Source organism: Macaca fascicularis, chromosome 8 (genome assembly GCF_037993035.2).
Source record: "Macaca fascicularis isolate 582-1 chromosome 8, T2T-MFA8v1.1".
Lineage (NCBI taxonomy): Eukaryota > Metazoa > Chordata > Mammalia > Primates > Cercopithecidae > Macaca > Macaca fascicularis.
Genome location: NC_088382.1, coordinates 72,898,478 through 72,925,000, shown reverse-complemented (window position 1 = coordinate 72,925,000; position 26,523 = coordinate 72,898,478). Strand labels below are relative to the sequence as shown.

At 40.0% G+C, this 26,523-nt stretch overlaps 1 protein-coding gene across 1 annotated transcript in view; it reads right to left on the bottom strand.

Annotated features, from left to right (window-relative positions):
- The window catches only part of NKAIN3 (sodium/potassium transporting ATPase interacting 3), a 731,862-nt gene that overhangs the window by 4,898 nt on the left and 700,441 nt on the right, over window positions 1-26,523 (bottom strand). Inside the window, exon 6 of the transcript XR_006700386.2 lies at window positions 5,691-6,615. The gene's annotated coding sequence lies outside the window, so the exon portion shown is untranslated. The remainder of the gene's footprint in view (window positions 1-5,690; window positions 6,616-26,523) is intronic.

Below are 26,523 nucleotides of genomic sequence, written 5' to 3'. Positions count from 1 at the left end.
TAGCATGGTGCCTGTGACCTCTTTGTTTTGGCCAATTTCTCCCATTTGGAATAGGAACATTTACCCAATACTTGTACCCCCATTGTATCTTGGAAATAACTAACTTGCTTTTGATTTTACAGGCTCATAGGTGGAAGGGACTTACCTTGTCTCAGGTGAGACTTTGGACTTGGACTTTTGTGTTAATGCTGGAATGAGTTAAGACTTTGGGGGACTGTTGGGAAGACATGATTGGTTTTGAAATGTGAAAAGGACAGATATTTTGGAGGGGCCAGGGCAGAATGCTATGGTTTGGCTGTGTCCCTACCTAAATCTCATCTTGAATTTAATCCCCAAGTGTCAAGGGAGGGACCTGATGGGAGGTGATTGGATAATGGGGTTGGTTTCGGCCATGCTGTTCTCATGATAGTGAGGGAGCTCTCATGTGATCTGATGCTTTTAAAAGTGGCAGCTTTCCCCTGCACACTCTGTCTCTCTCCTGCCACCATGTAAGGTGTGCCTTGATTCCCTTTCGCCTTCTGTCATGATTGTAAGTTTTCTGAGGCCTCTGCAGAGATGCAGAACTATGAGTTAATGAAACCTCTTTCCTTTATGAATTACCCAGTTTCAGGTAGAATCTTTTTAGCAGTGTGAAAAAAGACCAATACAGACAGCTTCTAGCAATTTTACATCACTTTTATGTTCAATGGGAATATTTATAACATAGGTCAACCTGGTTATCATGTTAACTAGAAGGTGTGGACCAGTGGTTCTCAGTCTTGAGAGTGCATGAGAATCACCTGCAGAGCTTGTTCACAGACTGTTGGGCCCACCCAAGAGTTTCTGATTCAGTCTGAGGTGAGGCTTGAGAATTTGCGTTTCTAACAAGCTACCGGGTGATGCTGATGCTGCTGATTTGGGTACCACTCTTTTGAATACTATTATAATTATTCTAATATTTTAAATATTTTTGGCTTTATGGAAGTATAATTGAATAGAAATTTTATGTATCTATGGTGAACAACTTGATGATTTGATATGCATATAAATTCTGAATTGATTGTCCACTCTTGAAGTTTCTTATGTCGCTCTAGCCTTTTTTTCTTCCTACGTCTGTAAACTCCCAACCTACCTTTCCTTCTTCCCCCTTGTGTTTCCCATATCCTCCATCTTCCTTCTACCACAAATCTCTATGACATTGCTGATATAGGTCAGTTTAGCTTTTCTTTGTTTTTAGTTTGGCAACAACCATAGTCACAGCTCAGCACAACAGACACAGAACAGTGTGAACTAAGGTCCTCCATTCCCTCTCAGGAGCCAGCTGAGCAGCGTCTACTGTAGCATTCATCTATACCACAGTGAAGATTCTCATTCCCCTACTGTCTTGCTTCTTAGCCTTGCTTAATTCCCCAACCCTTACCCTGCAGCCATTTTGAATAAACTCTTGTAAAGTACAGAGGACAGACATCTGAAATATCCATTTCTCACCATTAAGCATGCACCAGGATATGCCTCTGCCACGCCCATCTAATTGTGGTTTATTTGCTTAATATTAAAATGCTCTCAGATATACATAAGCCATCTGCTTTTCCTCCAGATTCACTGAGCCCTGGTGCATTAAGCATCTGTAGAGCTATTTCATTTTATGTCATTAAGGATGGGAATGTGCAAATGTAAATACCAATTGGAAAGCTTAAGTAGTTTTTCAAATTTTTCAATCATGCTGTTTACTATATTATTATTCTGGATAAGTCTACTTTAGGTATAATTTCACAGTATCATCAAAGTCCTACTCCAATATTTAGATCCCAAATGAGAAATTTAATGGCCTTAGTTAACACCCCAATGATGTAGGTTTAATTTTACGGTTCACCTATTTTTGCTATTTACTTTGCTGAGCTTGAGCCAAGCTGAAACAACTATAAGAAAACAGAGTCTGATTTTCCGTGAAATAAAATGCTATCTTCCTTGTAAAGGGTAAACCTAGATTTTCCTAAGATGACACCTGAAAGGACTTTCCAGATGGAGATGGAGGAAATGTAGGTTACATTTCTCTTCTCTCAGTTAATGCCTTAGTCAAATTCCCTTCAAGGAGATGTTCCTTCCCTGGAATGTTCCAGTTCAAATGAGGAGCTGAAACTCTGCTTTCAGTAGCCTTTGACACTGCTGGTTAAAGACCATAACATTTAATGAATGAATGAATGAATGAACTTGAATTTTCCAAATAGGTTTTATGAGGAAAGCCTAAAACATCTCCTTCCTTGATCTATGGTGCCCAGCCACTCAATCCTTTTTCCCAGAGATGACCAGTGCAACTGATTTCTTTTACATCCTTCCTGGGACATTCTACACTTAGACAAATCATCATACAATCCCTTCCCCACTTTTCACGAACATGGTGGCATACTGCACCTACTTCTGCATGTGACTTTTCCCCTTACCCTATCTTGGAAATACTCCAGCACACAGATTCCTTCATTCTTTTCTGATAGCTGCATAATGACCCATTGCATGGCAGTACCATAATTTTTGTAACCAGTTTTCCACTGGTAGGCATTGGGGTTGTTTCTAATATTTTCTTACTACCAAAATGCTTGATTAAAGCAGTGAATGACTTTTTTACACATATGTGGGTATATCTGCAGGACAACTTTCTAATAATTTCTGGGTCAAAGGGTATGTGCATCTTTAATGTTAACACATAGTGACAAATCTATACTACTAATATTCCAATTTAAAGTTGTCTCAAAGTAATTAATGCATTTAAAGAGCTTATAAAAGGCTCTGGAATAATGTAAGGGCATTAAACCAGTGACCTGAAGTTAGATAAGATGGTTTATAAGCTATGGGACATGATTCTTTCATTTGTGTTTTTCTTCCTTGCTCTCAACTTGCTTTTACAAGGCAGAAATTATCTCAATGAGAAAAGGTAGTTACTTCTACCCCCTTATCTGTCTCATTCTTTTTCATTTCTCTAAGTCACAAAGTAACATAGGCTGCCTTCGGTAATGCAGCTCAAAGAATAGATAGTTACCAAGACTCTTTTAGCACAGTATTTTTGTCATTTGCATCCTCCCAACCCCAACATCAGGCCCAACCAGAACAAATACCAGAGGCCGAGGACAAGAGTGATTTGTTAGCAAAAAGACTGGAGAGACAAAGGGGCCACGGAAGGCTGAAAAAGAGAGACAGGACACGTGAGAGATTTCTCTAGTGCCAGGAGAAAGGGGGCCATATGGTGCCCCTAGATAATAATGTTGTGGTGGCATTATTTACTCTCCTGGTTGACATACTATTTTTGTAACATGCACAGAGGATGAAGATTAAGACAGTCACTATTATTCTATGGAAACTTAAAGTTTGAGTACATTTTCTTTTTCTCCTAATTTTCCAATTTTCTTAAATGTTGGTAAAATCCTAATACATCAAATACACATTACAATGAAAAAAATACTAAATGAAACTATTTGGAATAAAAGGTTGTGTGGTAGAGTTTACTATGTGTTCAGTATATTCTATTTCCTTTTCTTTTTTGGGCCAGAGCTAGATCCTGTTTTTCTGCTTTCATTGCTGTCTGGTGGGATACTATGATTATGTTCTGGCCTGAGGAATGTGGGCAGAAAGAGGTAATGTGAACCACTTCTAGGCCTGGCCTCTAAAAAATTCCCCATACAATCACTCCTATTTTCACTCTTTTTTCTTCTGTACCTGGAGGCAAACAAAACAAAACAAAACAAACAAAACCTTCAGGGTCCTAGGTTTTCACAAAACCAGAACACACAATGAGACTGGGTCCCTGAATCTGCTTGGAGGAGAGCTACTCAAGAAAGCTTGAGTTTTATGCCCTCATTAACCGGATGTTAGTTTTCCTTTAGGACTGGCCTCTGCTGACAGATTGTTCTTATGCACGAAGGCAAGTATAGGATTCAACTTTGTTATGCAGCTTTCCCCAACTAAAAAAAAAAATTCTGCCTTTAACTAGCAGAAGGGATTAGGTAATCCTTTCAGAAAGAATTACCTAGAATTTGCATGCTACAATATACTTTTGAGTGTATAAACTCTATACTGGTGGCCTCCAGCCCTTGGAACCCATGGGCCACAGGTAGAGTGAATTACGGCTACATGAAAAACTTGACCTATGGCATGGGCGGGGGAAGGGGAGAAAAAGGAAAGTTGAAAGGGTGGGATGGATGAGGGTGAGGGAACACTAACACTTGGAGGGGACTTATCAATATGTCATGTCCTGTATTGTCTGTTTTCCACAGCAACCCAATGGGACAGGTGTCAGCCTCTCTTTATATAAAGGCAAGAGAACTCAGGCTCTGGGAAGTTTCACTGATCCAAAAATATGGAGTAAATGAATAGTAGAACTGGCACTAAAGTAACAGAGAGAGGGGCATCCCCAAGTATAACAAATGTAGAGAGATCAGAGATACCGGAAGGAAAGGTAAAGAAGAAAAGAGAAGTGCCTGGGAGCCGTGGCTCATGCCTATAATCCCAGCACTTTGGGAGGCTGAGGTGGGTGGATCACTTGAGGTCAGGAGTTTGAGACCAGTCTGGCCAACATGGTAAAAGCCCATCTCTACTAAATACAAAAATTAGCTGAATGTGGTGGCGCATGCCTGTAATCCCAGCTACTCAGGAGGTAGGAGGGTCCCTTAAACCCAGGAGATGTAGGTTGTAGAGTGCTGAGGTCGTGCCACTGCACTGCAGCCTGGATGACAAAGCAAGACTCTGTCTAAAAGAAAAAAAAAAAGAAAAGAAGAAGAAGAAAAGAGAAGAAAGGGGAGTGGTGAGGAGAATAACGCTGGGTATGGGCTCAGGGGTCTCAGTGACACCTCGACTCTGGCTACTGACTCCTCTTTTTTCTGAACATATTTGCTCTGTACCAATGCCTGCAACTCAAGGAAATTGCTTGAACTGTTTTTTATTCCCCAGGACACTTTGTCCCTTAAAGACATGTTCAATTAAAGAGCTCTAAAAGGATTGCATTAACTGGAGATATCCAGTCTTCTTTTATTTTTCATCACCAAAATGACTAAGACAGAATCAAGCACCATTAGTGCTGATATTTCAGCTCATGTAAGTCTTCATTAGAGCTCTTTAATGTAATCAATTAAAGAGACATCAGCTTTTCAGTAAAACACTCTGAAAGCAAACTTAATGAAGTCATTTCTACATAATCTGGAAGCAAAAATGTCTTTTGTGATTAAATTTCCTTTTCCAACATATTGACTAATGTCAGGTTATTATGTGTCAGTGAGCTGAACAAGCACATATTTTGCTCTACATTAGTATCTGTATTCTCAAAGGATTAAGATGGCAAAAGCTGGGAGGAATGACATTAAATTTAATTTCTGCTCAAGCAGAGGAAGAGTGCAGTACCCTTATTCTTTGCCAACAATTCTGGTTTTTAAAGATACATGCAGTTCCTAGTATTTGCTAGTATTTTATACTAAAGAGGTAGTATTGAGGTGATTAGGCATTCCCACTGCTATTAAAACCTAACACCCTCTCATGGTTTCCTAGTGAATAAAACCTCAACTTCTTGCCTTGACCTACAAGGCTCTGAATAATGCAGCTACCTCCTACCTCCCACCTGTCCAGTCTCAAGCCTCTCTCCTCAACTTACTGGGCTCAACCACAGAGGGCTCCTCTCAGTTTCCTGAACATTGTTCACCTCTTTCCCATCTCGTGGCCTTTGCGCTTACTGTTTTCTCAGATTGGAAGCCATGTCCTAAGGTTCTCTGCATCACTGACTCCTTGTTCTTCAGGTCTCAGCTCAGATGCTGCTTCTTCAGAGAGGTGTTTTCTGGCCACCCTATTGAAGGTAGGGCACCATGATCTCACATCCTTTTCCCCTCTATGACACTGTTCTGTTATTTTTTGTAAAAAATGCTTTCTGGTTCTGTTCATTTTTTTTTGTGGTACTATAATGTAAATTTATTTTAATGAATTTGCTTTTGCTCCAAGTTTACAATGAGAAAAGATATAGTTGGTCCCTCAATGTGTAATTAGGACACTTTGAATGGATCGATTGTATCTGTTTGGCATAAGGCAAGCTCCAGTGCCAAGCCCAGAGCCTGGCACATTATAGAAGTTCAATAACTACTCATTGAAGGATTGAATAAATAAAACTGCTGGTACAATAAGATCATGGCTTTTGGTGAGTTTGGAGGATCTTAGAGGAAGAGAGAGGTGCTACAACACTGAAAATGGGAAATTCACATGAAAATTTTCAAAAAGTAAAAGAATTAGATTTCACAAATCATAAATTGGTGAATTTAGTGGAAATTCCTGGTAAGATGCTAAGATAATAGTTTATAACATTTTATGAAAACCAATGCCAATCTTTAGGAATCAATATACATTCTCAAAGAGCACTGCAGGTTAAAAAAACCTATGTTTTTCATAAAATTTATATATTAGACTGCACTAGAAAGATTAGGAAGATGTTGAATCTGGGGTTTAGGATGACACTCTATCTAAAGTAATGCATCACCTCAGTTCTTAGGAAGCACATGAGGCCTGACTGATGTGACAATTTGGTGATAATATCTTACTAACTCTTGTGCTGTTCAATGATTTGCAGCATCTGGATAAAAAGATGTTTGCATACTTGCAGATCAAATGAATCTGAGAATAACAAATAAGTTTATTTTTAAAATATCAACATTTAAATTGATCTTATCCAATTGAAATGACTTGCTGAATCAAACAAAATTAAGTTTAATAAAAGTCACTATAAGTGCCTGAAATCAAGTCTAAACATTCATTGAGCAGACACAAATGGGGAATTTTTACTTAACAGTTACCTTTGTGTGTGTTGGGGGGAATGATAACCTTATGGCTCCAGGTTAGAACTATTTGATGAGAATGAACAAGGTAATGTGATTGCCAGAAAAGCTAATTTGATTCCTATTTACAAAGCACTCAGAGAATTCATGATGTCATAGGTGTATTTAGGGTTCAATGTCTAATAATGGAAGTAATACTAAATTTCTTAGGGTGTAGAAAGACCAATTCTGCCGAGTAGAACCAACATCTTCCACACAATAAATGTTCAATAATTATATATGTATATATTTTTCTTTTTATTAAAAAATATTTTTTTGAGACAGAGTCTCCCTCTGTTGGAGTGCAGTGGCATGATCTCAGCTCATTGCAAGCTCTGTGATATGGCTTGGCTGTGTCCCCACCCAAATCTCATCTTAGATTGTAGCTCCCATAATTCCCACATATTTTGGGAGGGACCTGGTAGGAGGTTACAGAATCATGGGAGTGGGTCTTTTGTGTGCTGATCTTGTGATAGTGAATAAGTCTTATGAGATCTGATGACTTTGTAAGGGGTAGTTCCCCTACACAAGCTCTCTTCCCTGCCACCATGTAAGACATGACTTTGCTCCTTTGCCTTCTGTCATGATTATGATGTCTCCCCAGCCATATGGAACTGTGAGTCCATTAAACCTGGTATTCTTTATAAATTACCCACTCTCAGGTATGTCTTTGTTAGTAGAGTGAGAACAGACTAAAACAGTAAATTGGTACCAGGTAATGGGGCACTGCTGTAAAGATACCCAAAAATGTGGAAGTTACTTTGGAACTGGGTAACAGGCAGAGGTTGGAACAGTTTGGAAGACTCAGAAAAAGAAAGGAAGATGTGGGAAAGTTTGGAACTTCCTAGAGATTTGTTGAATGTCTTTGACCAAAATGCTGATAGTGCTATGGATGATAAAATCCAGGCTGAAGCGGTCTCAGATGGAGATGAGGAACTTGTTGGGAACTGGAATAAAGGTCATTCTTTACTCCAGTAAAGAGACTGGTGGCATTTTGCCCCTGCCCTAGAGATCTGTGGAACATTGAACTTGAAAGAGATGATTTAGCGAATCTAGAGGAAGAAATTTCTAAGCAATGAAGCATTCAAGAGGAAGCAGAACATAAAAGTTTGGAAAATTTGCTTCCCAATCATGTGATAGAAAAGAAAACTCCATTTTCTGGGAAGAAATTGAAGCTGTCTGCAGAAATTTGCATAAGTACCAAGGAGCTGAAATGTTAATCACCAAGACAATGAGGAAGATGCCTCCAGGGCATGTCAGAGATCTTCATAGCAGCCCCTGCCATCACAGGCCCAGAGGCCTAGGAGGAACAAACGGTTTCCTGGGCTGGGCCCCAGGCCCCCCTGCTGTGTGCAGCCAAGGGACTTGGCACCTTGCCTACCAGCAGCTCCAGCCTTGGCTAAAAGGGGACAGGGTACAGCTCAGGCTGTGGCTTCAGAGGGTGCAAGTCCCAAGCCTTGGCAGCTTCCACAGGGTATTGAGCCTGTGGGTGCATAGAAGTCAAGAACTGAGGTTTGGGAACCCCCATCTAGCTTTCAGAGATCCTCTGAAACACCTGGATGTCCAGGTATGGAAACACCTGGATGTCCAGGCAGAAGTGTGCTGCAGGGGCAGAGCCCACATGGAGACTCTCTGCTAGGGCAGAGGAGAAGAAAAATGTGGGGTTGCAGCCCCCACACAGGGTCCCCACTGAGGCACTGCCTAGTGGATCTGCGAGAAGAGGGCCACCATCCTCCAGACCCCAGAATGGCAGACCCACTGACAGATTGCACAGTGCATCTGGAAAAGCCACAGACACTCATTGCCAGCCTATGAAAGCAGCCAGGATGGAGGTTGTACCCTGCAAAGCCACAGAAGTGGAGCTGCCCAAGGCTGTGGGAGCCCACTTCTTGCATCAATATGACCGGGACGTGAGACATGGTTAGTCAAAGGAGATCATTTTGGAAATTTAAGGTTTAATGACTGCCCCATTGGATTCTAGACTTGCAGAGGGCCTATAGCCCTTTGGTTTTTGCCAATTTCTCCAATTTGGAACAGCAGTATTTACCCAATGCCTGTACTCCCATTGTATCTAGAAAGTAACTAACTTGCTTTTGATTTTTACAGGTTCATAGGTGGAAGGGACTTGAGTTGTCTCATATGAGACTTTGGAGTTGGGATTTTGTGTTAATGCTGGAATGAGTTAAGACTTTGGGGGACTGTTGGGAAGGCATGACTGTGTTTTGAAATGTGAGGACATGAGATTTTGGAGGCGCCAGGGCAGAATGATACGATTTGGCTGTGTCGCCCACCCAAGTCTCATCTTGAATTGTAGCTCTCATAATTCCCATGTGTTATAGGAAGGACCCAGTGGGAGGTTATTGAATCATGGGGGCAGGTTTTTCATGTGCTGTGCTCCTGATAGTGAATAAGTCTCATGATATCTGATGGTTTCATAAGGGGGAGTTCTCCTGGACATGCTCTCTTCCCGGCTGCTATGTAAGACGTGACTTTGCTCTTCCTTTGCCTTCTGTCATAATTGTGAGGCCTCCTCAGTCATGTGGAACCTTGGGTGAGTCTGTTAAACCTCTTATTTTTTATAAATTACCCAGTCTCAGGTATGTCTTTATTAGCAGTGTAAAAACAGCCTAATATACTCCACCTCCTGAATTCAAGTGATTCTCATGTCTCAGCCTCCCAAGTAGCTGTGATTCTCCCAAGAATCAAGTGATTCTCATGCCTCAGCCTCCCAAGTAGAATTGCAGGTATGCACCACCACACCCAGCTGATTTTTTTTTTTTTTTTTTTTTTTGTATTTTTAGTAGAGATGGGGTTTTGTCATGTTAGCCAGGCTAATCTTAAACTCCTGAACTCAAGTGATTCAGCCACCTCGGCCTCCCAAAGAGCTGGGATTACAGGCATGAACTACCACACCCAGTCAATAATTACATATTGAGTGCACTTTTAGTAGGATGTAATTGAACTTAGGTCTTAAAAAATGTGAAATATATCTAGCATTCAAGATGATATAAGCATTATACATGAAGAGCTCCCAAATCATATAAGCATGAAAAAGCAAGGGCAATGTTTGGACAAGAGCAAGAAAGAAACACATTGTGTGTAATAGACAAGGCTAATAATCTATGTTGAGTCAGATAATGGATGAGTTTATATATCAAGGTGAGAAATTTGGATCTGAATCTTTCTTCTATTTCAAGATTTTAAGCAGGGTGATAAAACAAGGCTCACATTTCTTACTTTAGAAATATAATACTGAAAAGCAGAGTTTTGGGGGATGGGGGAGGGTCTAAGCTTCATGAAGAGACTAATAAAGAGTGCCATAATAAATGTAGTGGTAGTGGGATTGCAGATGCAAAGAGATGATTAACTTATTCTGACACAGGCAAAACATGAAAGAGAAGAAAAATAATATATACTAGTCTGTAGTTTAAATCATAGTTATGATTAGATTATAGGAACATCTAATATGTGTCATGCCTGATGTCATTCACTTCGGTAGGGAGGGCACCATGTTTGAGAGGCTGAATAAGACACCTGAAGCCAGTGAATGAGACACAGAGTTTATTGAGGGGACTTACATATGGGGCAGTCCAGTGATAGTGGGCTGGAGAAGAGGACTACAACCAGTTGTAAAAAGCATGCAGTTTATATGACATTTTCACTTATCACCCTTCTGCTAGCAATCTCCACTTGGCAACCTTCATTTAACCCAAAACAAAGGGCCTCAATCTCCTGCATGGACTGCCTTCCACAGGATGGACTAGGGGCTCAGATGTTCCTCATACATAAGAGACTAATCTCTGCATTGGCCACTCCTGGATTCTTTAGCACAGGTCTCCAAACACACATTCTTCTTAAGCCTTAGGGTCATTCTTAGGGTACGCTTAAGTTAAGTTTTTGCTATGAAATGTATCTGCTGTACAATATTGAGAGGTGACAGCGTGCTAGCAGCCCTCTCTTGCTCTTGGCACCACTCTGGCCGTGCTCCAGCCCTTCAGTCTGCTGTTGGGCTATGAGGGCCCCTCTCTGGGGCTGGCCAAGGTCAGAGCCGGCTCTCTCTGCTTGCAGGGAAGTGTGAAGAGAGAGGCGCAGGTGGGAGGCGGGGCTGCATGGCACTCACCGGCCGGTGACTGTTCCAGGTGAGCGGGGGCTTGGCAAGCCCCACACTTGGCGCAGCCGGCTGGAGACTGCTGGGCTTGATTGGAGGCTGAATCCCGTGCGGGGACCGCCATTCCCGCTTCACGGGATCATTAGCCGCGATAGCAGGTCTCCGTCTCTCTCTCGCTTCCCCTCTTTTCCTCTTGATTGTCTGGGACGAGCTCCCTCTGGGCTGCCAGACTGCCTGGGCTAGGTGCTGCAAAGTCCCGCCAGGCCTGCCAGTGACAGGTGAAATCAGCTGGGCTTCTGGGATGGGTGGGGACTTGGAGAACTTTTCTGTCTAGCCAAAGGATTGTAAATGCACCAATCAGCACTCTGTGTATAGCTACTCTGGTGGGGACTTGGACAACTTTTCTGTCTTAGCTAAAGGACTGTAAATGCACCTATCAGCTCTCTGTCAAAACGGACCAATAAGCTCTCTGTAAAATGGACCAAACAACTCTCTGTAAAATGGACCAATCAACTCTCTGTAAAATAGACTAATCAGCAGGATGTGAGTGGGGCCAGATAAGGGAATAAAAGCGGTCCACCTGAGCTAGCAGCTACAATCTGCTGGGTCCCCTTCCACACTATGGAAGCTTTGTTCTTTTGGTCTTTGGAATAAATCTTGCTGCTGCTCACTCTTTGGATCTCTGCTACCTTTATGAGCTTAACACTCACCACGAAGGTCTGCAGCTTCACTCTTGAAGCCAGCGAGACCACAAACCCACTGGGAGGGATGCACAACTGCAGATAGGAGGAACGAACTACTCCGGACGCGCCACCTTTATGAACTGTAACACTCACCGCGAAGGTCTGCAGCTTCACTCCTGAAGCCAGTGAGCCCACGAACCCACCGGGAGGAACGAACAACTCCAGACATGTCGCCTTTAAGAACTGTAACACTCACCCTCGAAGGTCTGCAGCTTCACTCCTGAAGTCAGTGAGACCATGAACCCACCAGCAGGTGGAAACTCCGGACACCTCCAAACATCAGAAGGAACAAACTCCAGACACACCATCTTTAAGAACAGTAACACTCACCGCGAGGGTCTACGGCTTCATTCTTGAAGTCAGCGAGATCGAGAACCCACCAATTCCGGACACGATATGATTTCCATTTGTCCAACGAGGCATAGGAATTCAAATGCTCATCCAAGGGAAAAGGCAGTCATATTAGCAATGTAAACTTTTCTTCTTAAAATTTGGCTTGTAAGTAGATAGACACTCTGAGACTAGACTATATTTTGACTTTGATAAATGGAAATGGAAAAAAATGTATGAATTTTTATGTTGTTGTGCTTTCATCTCTAAGAGTAGAATCTGGAATATGTCACTAAAACAAGCCTCCCTGCTTCCTTTTAAATAAAGTTGCAGAACTACGAAAAATTGCAAAAGCAATACAGAAAGTTACCACAAAATTTAACACCCTCCCCCCTTTTTTTTTGTGATGAATGCACTGCGAGGTACTAGCAGTTGGTTCAAGACAAATTCATTCATTGTTTTTGGGAAAGTCTGATCTTGGGATGGAATCCCATTGCAGATGACTCAGGTCAGATGTTAAATGTTCTGTCAAATAATGTAAAGAATACAGTGTTATTTTAAATAATCTTTGTGGAGATTACAGTATTCTCATGCTAAGGGGATTTTACTCCCTGGCTAGGCTGTGGTGGAGGATGTTTTGGTGACCTGACCCAGAGGCAATGAACAAGTCAAAAGTGGGCAGATGTCCTTTGGAGCAACAAGATAGAGGCAGGGGAACAAGAAGAGAGAGTCTGGTGGAGACCAGCCTCTGAAGGTGGGTTCAGAGTGTCTCTGGACCCATTGGTACCTGAGACCTACTTTAAGCTTTCCTTTTCTGGAGTATATTTACCACAAATCTTTAGTAACATTTGTTAGTTACAAAGGTTTGTTCCAACTTTGCTTGCTGAATCAAAAGAGAGGCCGAGTACCTGTTTTGGGAAGAGGCAGTGTGGAGTGAGCGGCAGGGGTGAGAAGTAATTGGAGTCGGGGCATTGGTGGAGAAGCCCAGAGCAGCTGTCTGCAGTGGGCAGTGGCATCTCCTGGGTGCACTTGCAGAACATTTAAATCCTCTCCAGCGTTGCTCAGAAATTTTTAGGGGATGGGCTGGTCTCCTATAGTCATGTAGCTTAAGACTTTTATTTGTGTATGAAATAGGTGGGTAATCCTCCAAAATCTGAAGAATTCAGGAGCATTCAAAATGCATGTGGTTTCCAAGTTTACTACAATAAATATATAATACAGTGAGGAAAATGTATTGAAAACAGTAGTCATCTTGTACTTCAATGTACATTTTTATTCATAGTTGAAAAGAATAGTCTATTACTGCTAACTTACTGTAAATTTACTTAGAATCAAAGGGTCCAGAGAGACATAAAAAATGTATGTAGTTTCTATTAAATAACACTTTCTGGTCACTTTCAAATATGATTATAATATACAGGTATTATATGCACAAAAATGTAAAAAGTAATTGTGAAAGCAAGTCTTGTTATCAGTTTGTATAAGAAAAAAGACATTTATTTTTTCACAAGCTACCAACATCATATAGGATAGCTCCTGATAGGCTTTGACTTTTTCAATTAATTCATCTTGTAGCTCAAACATCTGTAGAAAAGAAGTTAATATACAGTGAAGTCACTACACAGTGTTATGGGACAGTAGAAATTCATATCAGTACAAAATACCATTGAAGATTTGTACATTGAATTCCAGTGTCAAGATCGAGACATCTTTGTTGGCAAGCAATCTAAGAATTCTTTGAAGATTGAGAGTTGTTTTTTTTTTAAATGATTTCTGCTGGTAAAAATGTTAAAGATTAAAAATATGTAGTAGAAATAGAAGGTACAATGTTCTTGTCTTTCTGTCCCTCTTACCAGCAACCTGTGCCTTTGAAATAGAATGAAATGCTCTAGGTACTTCCAGTATTTTCCATAAGATGGCAGAGTTGGTATTGTGAATGTGAGAGCAAACCACTTTAGTTCTGTCAGTCACAGCAACAAAAAGAGGCTTAGAGTCATTCTCACCATTTAAACATTGCTCTCGTGCTTTCAATAATCATCATCAACATAATAATAAAGCAATAATATCTAGTTTTTAAAAACAATAATGAAAAACCCAGATATATGTCAATCTGCAATTACATCATGGTTATGCAGGCACTCCCTTTGAGCATTGCTTTTGGTCTTTTACTGAGTTCCTTTAGTTGCCTGTTCTGTTAAGTTTTATTTAAACACTAACCAGTCAAACTGGGTCCAATGTCACCTCTCTCAGATCACCACACATGTAACAAGAAAATGTCTGTTGGCATCACTGAAGCAAGCAGTGTTCACAGTCGTTTTTGATTGTTAGGAGCTGTAGATGTGCTCTTTTTAATGCAAATTCAGAGATCTGTCAGATGTGCTTTGGTTTGTTTAAAATGGGTGACCGCAGTTCTGAAATGTTAGTCAAGTCCTGAACAAGAGGGGGCTTATTTTGTCCATTTGTTCCTTCATCCAGAGCCTGAACTACTCAGATGAATGGGGCGGTCTAGGAGGACTTCTGGGACATAGCACCAAAGGTATTGGTTGCAGAGGGCAAACTCAAGGAAAGCAAATCATTGACCATGTGAAATCCACACTAGGATTTATCTCCTAAATGCCGTAAATTAAACACGTGAATTTGATTTGTTTTTATCACTCTCCAAGCTTTTTGCACAAGACAGATGCTCACTAAGTGTTTGTTGAATGCTTAGGGAGACAGAAGAGGGTTGCAAATGGGCTTTCCGTCATCCTGGGATTGCTGGGGCTCTGAATCTGGAAAAGCACTGGCACCTCCTATCAGAGCCTAGCTTGTGCAGAGCACTACTGGGGAGTTTCTCAGGGCCTTGAGGGTTATATACACCTCTTCACCACTGGACTAGGAGCTCCCTGTGGGTAGAATCTGCTTTTTTTTTTTTTTTTTCTGCTTTATATTTCTAGTGCCTGCGCAGTGACTCACATACAGTAGGTACTCAGCAGGGGTGTTTTCAAAGAAGGAAGCAGCGATCATAATTTGTCCCCCAGTGGATATTGGCAAGTAGTGTGGCTCGAAGGAGGTCATCTAATGCTGTCTTACCTAGGGAGCTAGTTTGCCAAATGCTGGTATGATGGCAACCTGCAGTGAAACTTCCAAGTCGGTAGTATCTTGTGGGTATTGTCAGTTTTACACACCAGAGAGAAAATCAGACTTGTCCATGAATGAAGAAGAAACACGTCCCAGTTTGATATAAGCTCTACTATCAACAGAGAGGAGACGAGATTTCCTTTTACAGAGTGCTGACAGACCAAGAATGTGATGGGAAGCAAGTTTGTTTTGAGTGTGGGCAAGATCTTGTGGAGGATGACAACTTCCCACAGAGAAAACATGCCACACCCATGCTTGCTATAAATGCTTCTCTTTTGTGTGAAATGTTCCTGGGATTTTGGTAACTTTGGAACCAGAAAAAAACCAGGGCATTCTTCTAGAAGAGACAGTTTGGCAACAGCTAGGTAAAGGAAAATTTATCAAAGGGGAAAATTTTAGAGAACTCATGTCAGTGCCCACAATCTTGAAAATCTATTCTTTTTTTTTTTTTTTCCCCAGAGATAGCATCTCACTATACCATGGCTTTTATTCAGAACATGCACGGAGCATGTCTGCAGAATTACTGACACTTTGCCCTTCCAGCCATTTTGGAAGGAGAGGAATTTGGAAGACTCTTTCTAAAATATAGTTTATACCAACCTAATTATTAACAAGGCCATGATGACTGCGGGGCCACCACATATCGTTGTGAGGTTATGGAAGAAACAGAAATGCCACATTGAAAGGGCTCTCATTCAAATTATAGACACTGAAGATATATATGGTTATCAGAAAAAGTTTTCCAGTAGATGAAAATAAGATATCTTATTTAAATAAAAGTCAATAATTAATAATTTCAGGATAGATGAAGGGAAAGTATCTGGAGGAAATGGTACCTGTTCTTAATTCATACAAATGAATTTTTAAATTGATAATCTGAAATCATCATAACATAAATGAAATGCTGTTTTGTAAAGCAATACAGTACTGCCTGCAGACTCTCACCTTAACTATTCCCATAAAACTGTAGTTTACATTTTTATATGAGTTTTCTATCTCTGTTCCTTTAGGTAGAGATAGTGTGTTTAATTATTGCCACTCTTTCTGCTTATTTACATAATATCTACTATACCTTTCTCATTTTCTGTTTCTAATCTGTAATGTGCTTGAAGATTATTTCATTTAGATAATTCGAACTGTGTATCATTAAGAGTAGATAGGATTTAAACAAAGGGTTAAAGAGCTTTTCTATAAATAAAACTCAGGAGTTTGAGAGTATGGATTTTATAAAATCTATTGGGATAGAGATCTATTTGTTTTTTGGTTCTTAGTTCTGTTGTGGATACATGAGGTTGCCACACAGCAGAGTTTTTGTCACATTTAGGAAGTCTCAGAAAAATTTGAAAGTTAAGCTCACCCGAGAAGACCATTTTTGTCTTTTTTTTCTACCTCCAATGGCAGAAATTCCTTAGTGTTTTCAGATCAGAAGTTCTCAGTGTGAGTTATCACCCCTAAGTTCCTACCACAGGATGAGAAAGAGCTTTGTTAGTCTGTGTCAGGCATTTTGCTTTAGGAACTGATGTGGATATTAACTCCTTTCAGTATGGATTTCCCCCTAAGGAGGTAGAAGTATTTCAAAGTGTTAACACCCAAATTTTCTTTGAGTTTTACAGGATTAAAATAGAATATCTATGTCTTTAAAAGAAAATGAGACATATTCTTACTACAGTTATCATGGGTGCTATTAATACTCTGGCCTTCTAGTAGCATCTGTCATCTAGCATTGTAGATTTGCAGGGGCCCTTTAATGAAAACTCTCCATTTTCTTAAAGGTTGTAATTATTATGTAGCACTATACTTATAGATGTGGAAATAAGAGGGTTAGGCAGAATAGAATTAAGGAATGTTGTAGATGGCCATGAGCACTGAACAAATGAGGAAAGAATAAAACAGGACCAGGAATTATCTTCTCAACCCTACCCTGAAACTGCTGCCCAAACTTCCTTTTTGACAAAGATTAACAGGGCCAATGCAATTTAAGCTCTGAGACTTCAGACTAAAGACTTTGCGGGCCTAGGAACACAAAGAGAACTTTACAGAGGGCCAAGTGATTTTGTCTTTTGTGTAAACCTTAGATAATTTGAGTTCCATAATCAATGGCTTTTCTCTTTGTTATTAAAAATTCTAACACCAACTGATTTTTAAAATCCATAACATTAAACAAGTGGTTTAAAATAATAAATGGAATTAATGAGCTTCGCTTGTGCCATAGAAACAAATTAAGCTAAGCATGCCACACAAATTGTCCAACATTCTGTTCTCCACTGTTATTTCACTTGGTACTCCAGACATTATATTTTGCCTAAGAATATCATGTACAGGGAATTTTTTTTCTGGTTTAGATACATGTCAAAAATAAAAAGCTATAACATAACATAAATATTAAAAGGTATTAGTAGAAGAAATTGGTTAAATATTATGGTTTGTAATAACAAAACCCCTGGACAATGCAAAGAAAAGGCTGTGCAACACAACGCAAGTTTCGATGAAGGAACCAGAAAGCTAATCAACATTTACATATGTCATATTCTTATTTGCATTGTTATTATCTGAACTCATTAGAAATAATTGCAATGATTATGCTTGGTTTCATATCGGATAGATGGTCCTAGTATATTATCTTATAAAACTACATTGCATGACTGCTATTTGAGGTTAGAAGTAGATTTGAGAAACCAGAAGGAGAAGAGAGCAATCCCCTTTAAAAAGAGTTGTCAAAGAAATGAAACTATGTGAGGCAGTTAAAAAGTGACTTTAAGCACTGATTTGCAAAATCACTTTCTTAGGAACAAAATTTTTAGAAGACACTGACACCCAGCAGTTAAAAGTAAGCTATTTTCATGTTTGATGAAAAATAATCAGGAGGCTTGTCTAGGGCATGTGGGATTACATTTAAACCAAGAGGAAAGAAAGAAGGTGGCAGCCAGGACTGAGCTGTTCTGTCTTTTGGGAAGCAAAGAACAGTGATCTGAGGTCTAGGATTTCTTATTCGTCCTGAGAAGACAAAAGCAAAGACGAATAAAAAGCAAAGACAAGACAAAAGCAAGACAAAGATCCACTGGAAGGTGGCTTTCTGATGCTCACACCCAAGCAGAGGGAAGGCGAAGAGCGGGTAAGCCAATAGCAGGTGCCTTTCTGCAGCTGCCCTGCAGCCTTGATTAGCAGGGTCAGAACAAGCACAGGCAAAAAAAGGCATTGAATTGTAGTCAACAACAAAGCCCCAGTCTAGTCAGGACTTGTTACAGCTGATGGCCACCAAGTGTAGACGAAAGAAGACTAGACTGAGAGCCTGCATAGCAGCCCCGATGGGATGGGACATGAAGCAAAACCACTGTAACTACCAGCCTTAATCTCCTCATCTGAAAACGGGGCAAATGGAATCACTGAGGTCCTTTTCGATGCTAACATTGTGTTGTATAGAGAAAATGACTCATTGTATTAGACATATTATTTCTTTTAGCTTTCATTCCCTAAAATAATAATTTACCATTTATTGTTTAAAGAAATGGGCCATATGGCACATTTTACAAATGTGATTATTTAGAAAAGGGTACACTTGACTGTTAAAGTTTGATTGTGGATGTGTATGTACATGAATAAGTCACCCAATCTTGTTTAAATTATCAGTGACAACTGCCAGATTTGCAAACACTAGGTATTAGGAGAATATAACACTTTTCAGTGACTTCATGGGATATTGCTTAATAAGCAGAACCTGGAAGATGTCTCTGTTTCTGTTTCACTGTCTCTGTCTCCTTGTCTCTGTTTCTGTTTCTCTCTCTCTCTCACACACACACACACACACACACCCCTCCAACCTAGGAAGAATATGCAATACAATATAATTACAGATTCCCAGGCAAGATGGCCGAATAGGAACAGCTCCGGTCTGCAGCTCCCAGCAAGACCAACGCAGAAAGTGGGTGATTTCTGCATTTCCAACTGAGATACTCAGTTCATCTCACTGGGACTGGTTAGACAGTGGGTGCAGCCCATGGAGGGCAAGCAGAAGCAAGGTAGAGCATTGTCTCACCTGGGAAGTGCAAGGGGTTGGGGAACTCCCTCCCCTAGCCAAGGGAAGCCATGAGGGACCATGCCATGAGGGGTGGTGCACTCCAGCCCAGATACTACGCTTTTCCCATGGTCTTCACAATCCACAGGCCAGGAGATCCCCTTGGGTGCCTACACCACAAGGGCCTGGATTTCAAGCACAAAACTGAGTGGCCATTTGGGCAGACACTGAGCTAGTTGCAGGAGTTTTTTTCATACCACAGTGGTGCCTGGGAATGTCAGCAAGACAGAACCATTCACTCCCCTGGAAAGGGGGCTAAAGCTAGGGAGCCAAGTGGTCTTGCTTGGCAGATCCCACCCCCGTGGAGCCCAGCAAGCTAAGATCCACTGGCTTGAAATTCTCACTGCCAGCATAGCAGTCTGAAGTGGAATTGGGACACTCAAGCTTGGTGGGGGGAGGGGCATCTGCCATTAATGAGGCTTGAGTAGGCAGTTTTCTCCACACAGTGTAAACAAAGCTGCGGGGAAGTTCAGTCTGGGTGGAGCCCACCGCAGGACTGCAAAGCCACTGAAGCCAGACTGCCTCTCTAGATTCCTCCTCCCTGGGCAGGGCATCTCTGAAAGAAAGCCAGCAGCCCTGGTCAGGGGCTTATAGATAAAACTCCCATCTCCTGGGGACAGTACCTGGGGGAAGGGGCAGTTGTGGGCACAGCTTCAGCAGAGTTAAACATTCCTGCCTGCCAGCTCTGAAGACAGCAGCAGATCTCCTGCTAAGGGAGAGACTGACTCCACAAGTGGGTCCCTGACCCCCATGCCTTCTGATGGAGAGACACCTCCCAGCAGGGGTCGACAAACACTTCATACAGGAGAGCTCTGGCTAGCATCTGGCAGGTGCCCCTCTGGGATGAAGCTTCCAGAAGTAGCACGAGGCAGCAATCTTTGCTGTTCTGGAGCCTCTGCTGGTGATAACCATGCAAACAGGGTCTGGAGTGAACTCCCAGAAAACTCCAGCAGACCTGCAGAAGAGGGGCCTGACTGTTAGAAGTAAAACTAACAAACGGAAAGCAATAACATCGACATCAACAAAGAGGATGATCATGCAAACACTCCATCCAAAGGTCACCAACAGCAAAGACCAAAGGTAGATAAATCCACAAAAATGAGGAAAAACCAGTTCAATAAGGCTGAAAATTCCCAAAACCAGAATGGCTCTTCTCCTTCAAAGGATCACAACTCATCACCAGCAAGGGAACAATACCGAATGGAGAATGGGTTTGACAAATTGAGAGAAGTAGGCTTCAGAAGATGGGTAATAACAAACTCCTCAAAGCTAATGGAGCATACTGTAACCTAATGCAAAGAAGCTAAGAACCTTGATAAAAGGTTAGAGGAATTGCTAACTAGAATAACAAGTTTTGAGAAGAACACAAATGACCTGATGGAGCCAAAAAACACAGCACAAGAACTTCATCAATAGCCAAACTGATCAAGCAGAAGACAGGATATCAGGGAATGAAGATCAACTTAATGAAATAAAGCATGAAGACAAGATTAGAAGAAAAAAACAGAAAAGGAATGAACAAAACCTCCAAGAATAATGGTACTATATGAAAAGACCAAATCTACTTTTGATAGGTGTACCTGAAAGTGATGGGGAGAATGGAATCAAGTTGGAAAACATTCTTCAGGATATTATTCAGGAGAACTTTCCCAGTCTAGCAAGGCAGGCCAACATTCAAATTCAGGAAATACAGAGAGCACCACAAAGATACTCCTTGAGAAGAGCAACCCCAAGACACATAATTGTCAGATTCACCAAGGTTGAAATGAAGGAATAAATGTTAAGGGCAGCCGGAGAGACAGGTCAGGTTACCCACAGAGGGAAGCCCATCAGACTAACAGCAGATCTCTCAACAGAAACCCTATAAGCCAGAAGAGAGTGGGGCCAATATTCAACATTCTTAAAGATACAAATTTTCATATGCAGCAGAATTTCATATGCAGCCACACTAAGCTTCGTAAGTGAAGGAGAAATAAAATCCTTTACAGACAACCAAATGCTGAGGAATTTTGTCACCACCAAGCATGCCTTTACAAGAGCTTCTGAAAGAAGCACTGAATATGGAAAGGAACTGGTATCAGCCGCTGCAAAAACAACCCAAAATGTAAAGACCATCAACACTATGAAGAAGCTGCATCAATTAATAGGCAAAATAACCAGCTAGCATCAAAATGACAGAATCAAAATCACACATAACAATATTAACCTTAAATGTAAATGGTTAATGGTAAATGGGCTAAATGCCCCAATAAAAAGGCAAACACTGGCAATTGGATAGAGTCAAGACCCATCAGTATGCTGTATTCAAGAGATCCATCTTGTGTGCAAAGACACACAGAGGCTCAAAATAAAGGGATGGAGGGATATTTACCAAACTAATGGAAAGCAAAAACAACAACAACAACAACAATAACAAACAAGGGTTGCAATCCTAGTCTCTGATAAAACAGACTTTAAACCAACAAAGATCAAAACAGACAAAGAAGGCCATTACATAATAGTAAAGGAATCATGCAACAGGAAGAGCTAACTATCTTAAATATGTATGCACCCAATACAGGAGCACCCAGATTCATAAAGCAAGTTCTTAGAGACCTACAAAGAGACTTAGACTCCCACACAATTAATAGTGGGAGACTTTAACACTCCACTGTATATATTAGACAGATCACCGAGATAGAAAATTAACAAGGATATTCAGGACTTGAACTCACCTCTTGACCTGGAAGACCTAATAGATATCTACAGAACTCTCCACCCCAAATCAACAGAATATATAGTCTCCTCAGCACCACATAGCACTTTTTCTAAAATCAACGATATAACTAGAAGTAAAACACTCATCAGCAAATACAAAAGAATGAAAACCATAACAAACAGTCTCTCAGACCACAGTGAAATCAAATTAGAACTCGGGATTAAGAAACTCACTCCAAACCACACAACTACTTGGAAACTGAACAACCTGCTTCTGAATGACTCATGGGAAGATAATGAGATTACGGCAGAAATAAATAAGTTATTTGAAACCAACAAGAACAAAGACGCAATGTACCGTACTCTCTGGGACACAACTAAAGCACTGCTTAGAGGGACATTTATAATATTAAATGCCCACAGGAGAAAGTAGGAAACATCTAAAACCAACATGATAAGGTCACAATTAAAAGAATTAGAGAAACAAGAGCAAACTATTTCAAAAGCTAGCAGAAGACAAGAAATAACTAAGATCGGAACAGAACTGAAGGAGATATGAAAAACCCTTCAAAAAAAATCAATGAATCCAGGAGACGGTTTTTTGAAAAGATTAACAAAATAGATAGATGGCTAGCCAGGCAAATAAAGAAGAAAATAGAAAAGAATCAAATAGATACAATAAAAAGTGATAAAGGGGAGATCACCACTAATCCCATAGAAATGCAAACTACCATCAGAGAATACTACAAACCCCTCCACCCAAATAAACTAAAAAATCTAGAAGAAATGGATAAATTCCTAGACACATTCACCCTACCAAGACTAAACCAGGAAGAAGTTGAATCCCTGAATAGACCAACAACAAGTTCTGAAATTGAGGCAGTAATTAATACCCTACCAACCAAAAAAAGCCCAGGACCAGAGGGACTCACAGTCAAACTCTACCAGAGGTACAAAGAGGAGCTGGTATCATTCCTTCTGAAACTATTCCAAACAGTAGAAAAAGAGGGACTCCTCCCTAACTCATATTTTGAGGCTAGAATCATTCTGAAAACAAACCCTGCCAGAGACACAACAAAAACATGAAAATTTCAGGCCAATATCTCTGATGAACATCTATGTGAAAATCTCCAATAAAACACTGGCAAACTGAATCGAGCAGTACATTAAAAAGCTTACCTACCGTGATCAAGTCAGCTTCATCCCTGAGATGCAAGGCTGGTTCAACATATGCAAATCAATGAATGTAATCCATCACATAAACAGAACCAATGACAAAAACCAAATGATTATCTCAACAGATACAGAAAAGGCCTTCAACAAAATTCAACACTCCTTCATGCTAAAAACACTCAATAAACTAGGTATTGATGGAACATATCTCAAAATAATAAGAGCTGTTTATGACAAACCCACAGCAAATATCACACTGAATGGACAAAAGCTGGAAGCATTCCCTTTGAAAACTTGCACAAGACAAGGATGGCTTCTCTCACCACTCCTATTCAACATAGTATTGGAAGTTCTGGTCAGGGCAAAGAGGCAAGAGAAAGAAATAAAGCATATTCAAACAGGAAGAGAGGAAGTCAAATTGTCTCTGTTTGCAGATGATATGGTTGTATATTTAGAAAACCCCATCGTCTCAGTCCCAAAACTCCTTAAGCTGATAAGCAATTTCAGGAAAGTTGCAGGATACAAAATCAATGTGCCAAAATCACAAGCATTCCTATGTACCAATAATAGACAAACAGAGAGCCAAATTGTGAGTGAACTCCCATTCACAATTGCTACAAAGAGAATAAAATACCTAGGAATACAACCTACAAGGGATGTGAAGGACCTCTTCAAGAACTACAAACCACTGCTCAAGGAAATAAGAGAGGACACAAACAAATGGAAAAACATTCCATGCTCATGGATAGGAAGAATCAATATCCTAAAAATGGCCATACTGCCCAAAGTAATTTATAGATTCAATGCTATTTCCATCAAGCTAACATTGACTTTCTTCACAGAATTAGAAAAAACTACTTTAAATTTCACATGAAACCAAAAAAGGGCCCGTATAGCCAAAACAATCCTAAGCAAAAAGAACAAAGCTGGAGGCATCATGCTACCTGACTTCAAAGTATACTACAAGGCTACAGTAACCAAAACAGCATGGTACTTGTGCCAAAACATATATATAGACCAATGGAACAGAACAGAGGCCTCAGAAATAACGCTACACATCTACAACCATCTGATCTTTGACAAACCTGACAAAAGCAAGCAATGGGGAAAGGGTTTCCTATTTAATAAATGGTGCTGGGAAAACACCAGCCATATGCAGAAAACTGAAACTGGACCCCTTCCTTACATCTTATACAAAAATTAATTCAAGATGGTTTAAAGACTTAAATGTAAAACTCAAAACCATAAAAACCCTAGAAGAAAACCCAGGCAATACCATTCAGGACATGGGCATGGACAAATACTTCATGACTAAAATACTAAAAGCAATGTCAACAAAATCCAGAATCGACAAATGGGATCTAATTAAACTAAAGGGCTTCTGTATAGCAAAAGAAACTATTATCAGAGTGAACAGGCAACCTACAGAATGGGAGAAAATTTTTGCAACCTATCCATTTGACAAAGGGCTAATATCCAGAATCTACAAGGAACTTAAATTTACAAGAATAAAAAACATCAAAAAACGGTTTAACAATATGAATAGACACTTCTTAAAAGAAGACATTTATGTGGCCAAAAAACATAAAAAATATCTCGTCATCACTGGTTGTTAGAGAAATGCAAATCAAAACCACAATAAGGTACCATCTCATGCCAGTTAGAATGGTGATCATTAAAAAGGAAACAACAAATGCTGAAGAGGATGTGGAGAAATAGGAATGCTCTTAACACTGTTGGTGGGAGTGTAATTTAGTTCAATCATTGTAGATTACAGTGTGTCAATTCCTCAAGGATCTGGAACTAGAAATACCATTTGATCCAGCAATCCCCTTACTGGGTATATATCCAAAGTATTATAAATCATTCTACTATAATGACACATGCACTTCTATGTTTATTGCAGCACTATTCACAATAGCAAAGACTTGGAACCAACCCAAATGCCCATCAATGTTAGACTGGATAAAGAAAATGTGGCACATAAACATCATGAAATACTCTTCAGCCATAAAAATGAGTTAATGTCCTTTGCAGGGACATGGATGAAGCTGGAAACCATCATTCTCAGCAAACTAACACAAGAACAAAAAGCCAAACACTGCATGTTCTCACTCATAAGTGGGAGTTGAACAATGAGAACATATGGGCACACGGAGGGGAACGTCACACACTGGGGTCTGTTGGGGGATGGGGCCAAGGGGAGGGATAACATTAGGAGATATACCTAATGTAGATGACGAGTTGATGGGTGCAGCAAACCACCATGGTATATGTATACCTATGTAACAAACCTGCATGTTCTGCACATGTATCCCAGAACTTAAAGTATACATATGAAAAAAGAATGTAAATAAATCATGGAGATTAATGGCAAATACTCAAGATCTGCAAAGGAATTTTGGGGTGGATTTATTCACCACTGTGCCATGCGTGTAATCTGCCTTCGCAAATGGCAACTGAGAAGCATGTAAGCAGACAATGAACTTGATTCAGAGAGAGACAAAAAAATCTTGGGAAGTTTAATTATTGATGTTAGTATTATTTTCTATATGAAAAACTAGGAAGACAAAGACTGACATTTGATGTATCAACATACTCAATCTGGTGGTTAAAAATAAAAAAAAAAGTCCTATTTTACCCCTATATATATATACACACATATACACACATACACAATTACAAACTTTTATAAATTCCCTCACTTGCATATTTTTTGGACAATTTGAATAATCATTCCACTTCAGCCAATATTATGTTCCTGAAGAAAAATAGATGTAGGGAAAAATAGTTCCAACTTTTACTGAGAGAAAATAAGAGAAAAGATCATACGTTTCTTATTTATCTCTCCTACCCCTGAATTCCTAAGCACTGATGTTGATTATGTACTTGTTAAACTGAATAACAAGAAAATAATAACACTACTAATCAATTCGGAAGAGAAGGTCCTACCAAAATAAAATAGCTAAGTGTTACAACCTTAGAAGAATTAATTTATTGTGTCAGGATAATGAGGACCAAGCAAAATGTTAGATTGGCTCTAGAATTTTAAATTCTAGAGAAGAATAGCTAAACCTGTCTGCAAAATTATGGGAAACATAGAAGGATGTAGTGCCATCGATTTATTTTCATTTCTTTCTAACCACAAAGACAAGATAAGGAAACAAGATGAGGCAGAAATTCTCATTTCTCAGACCTGATCATTAAATTTCTCACAGTACTGAAAATATATGTACATTTTTCTGGAATGTGTTATAATTAAAGTACTATAAATGAAAACACTATTCCAAGAAGTGTCAATTAGTTTGAACTGTGTGATTGAAACTGCTAAGTATTATTTTATAAATATTTTTCCTTCTTACTAAAAAATGAAGCCCCCCCCCCTTTTTTTTTTGAGACAAGGTTTGGCTCCATCTCCCAAGCTGGAGTGCACTGGCATGATCTTGGCTAACTGCAACCTCCGTC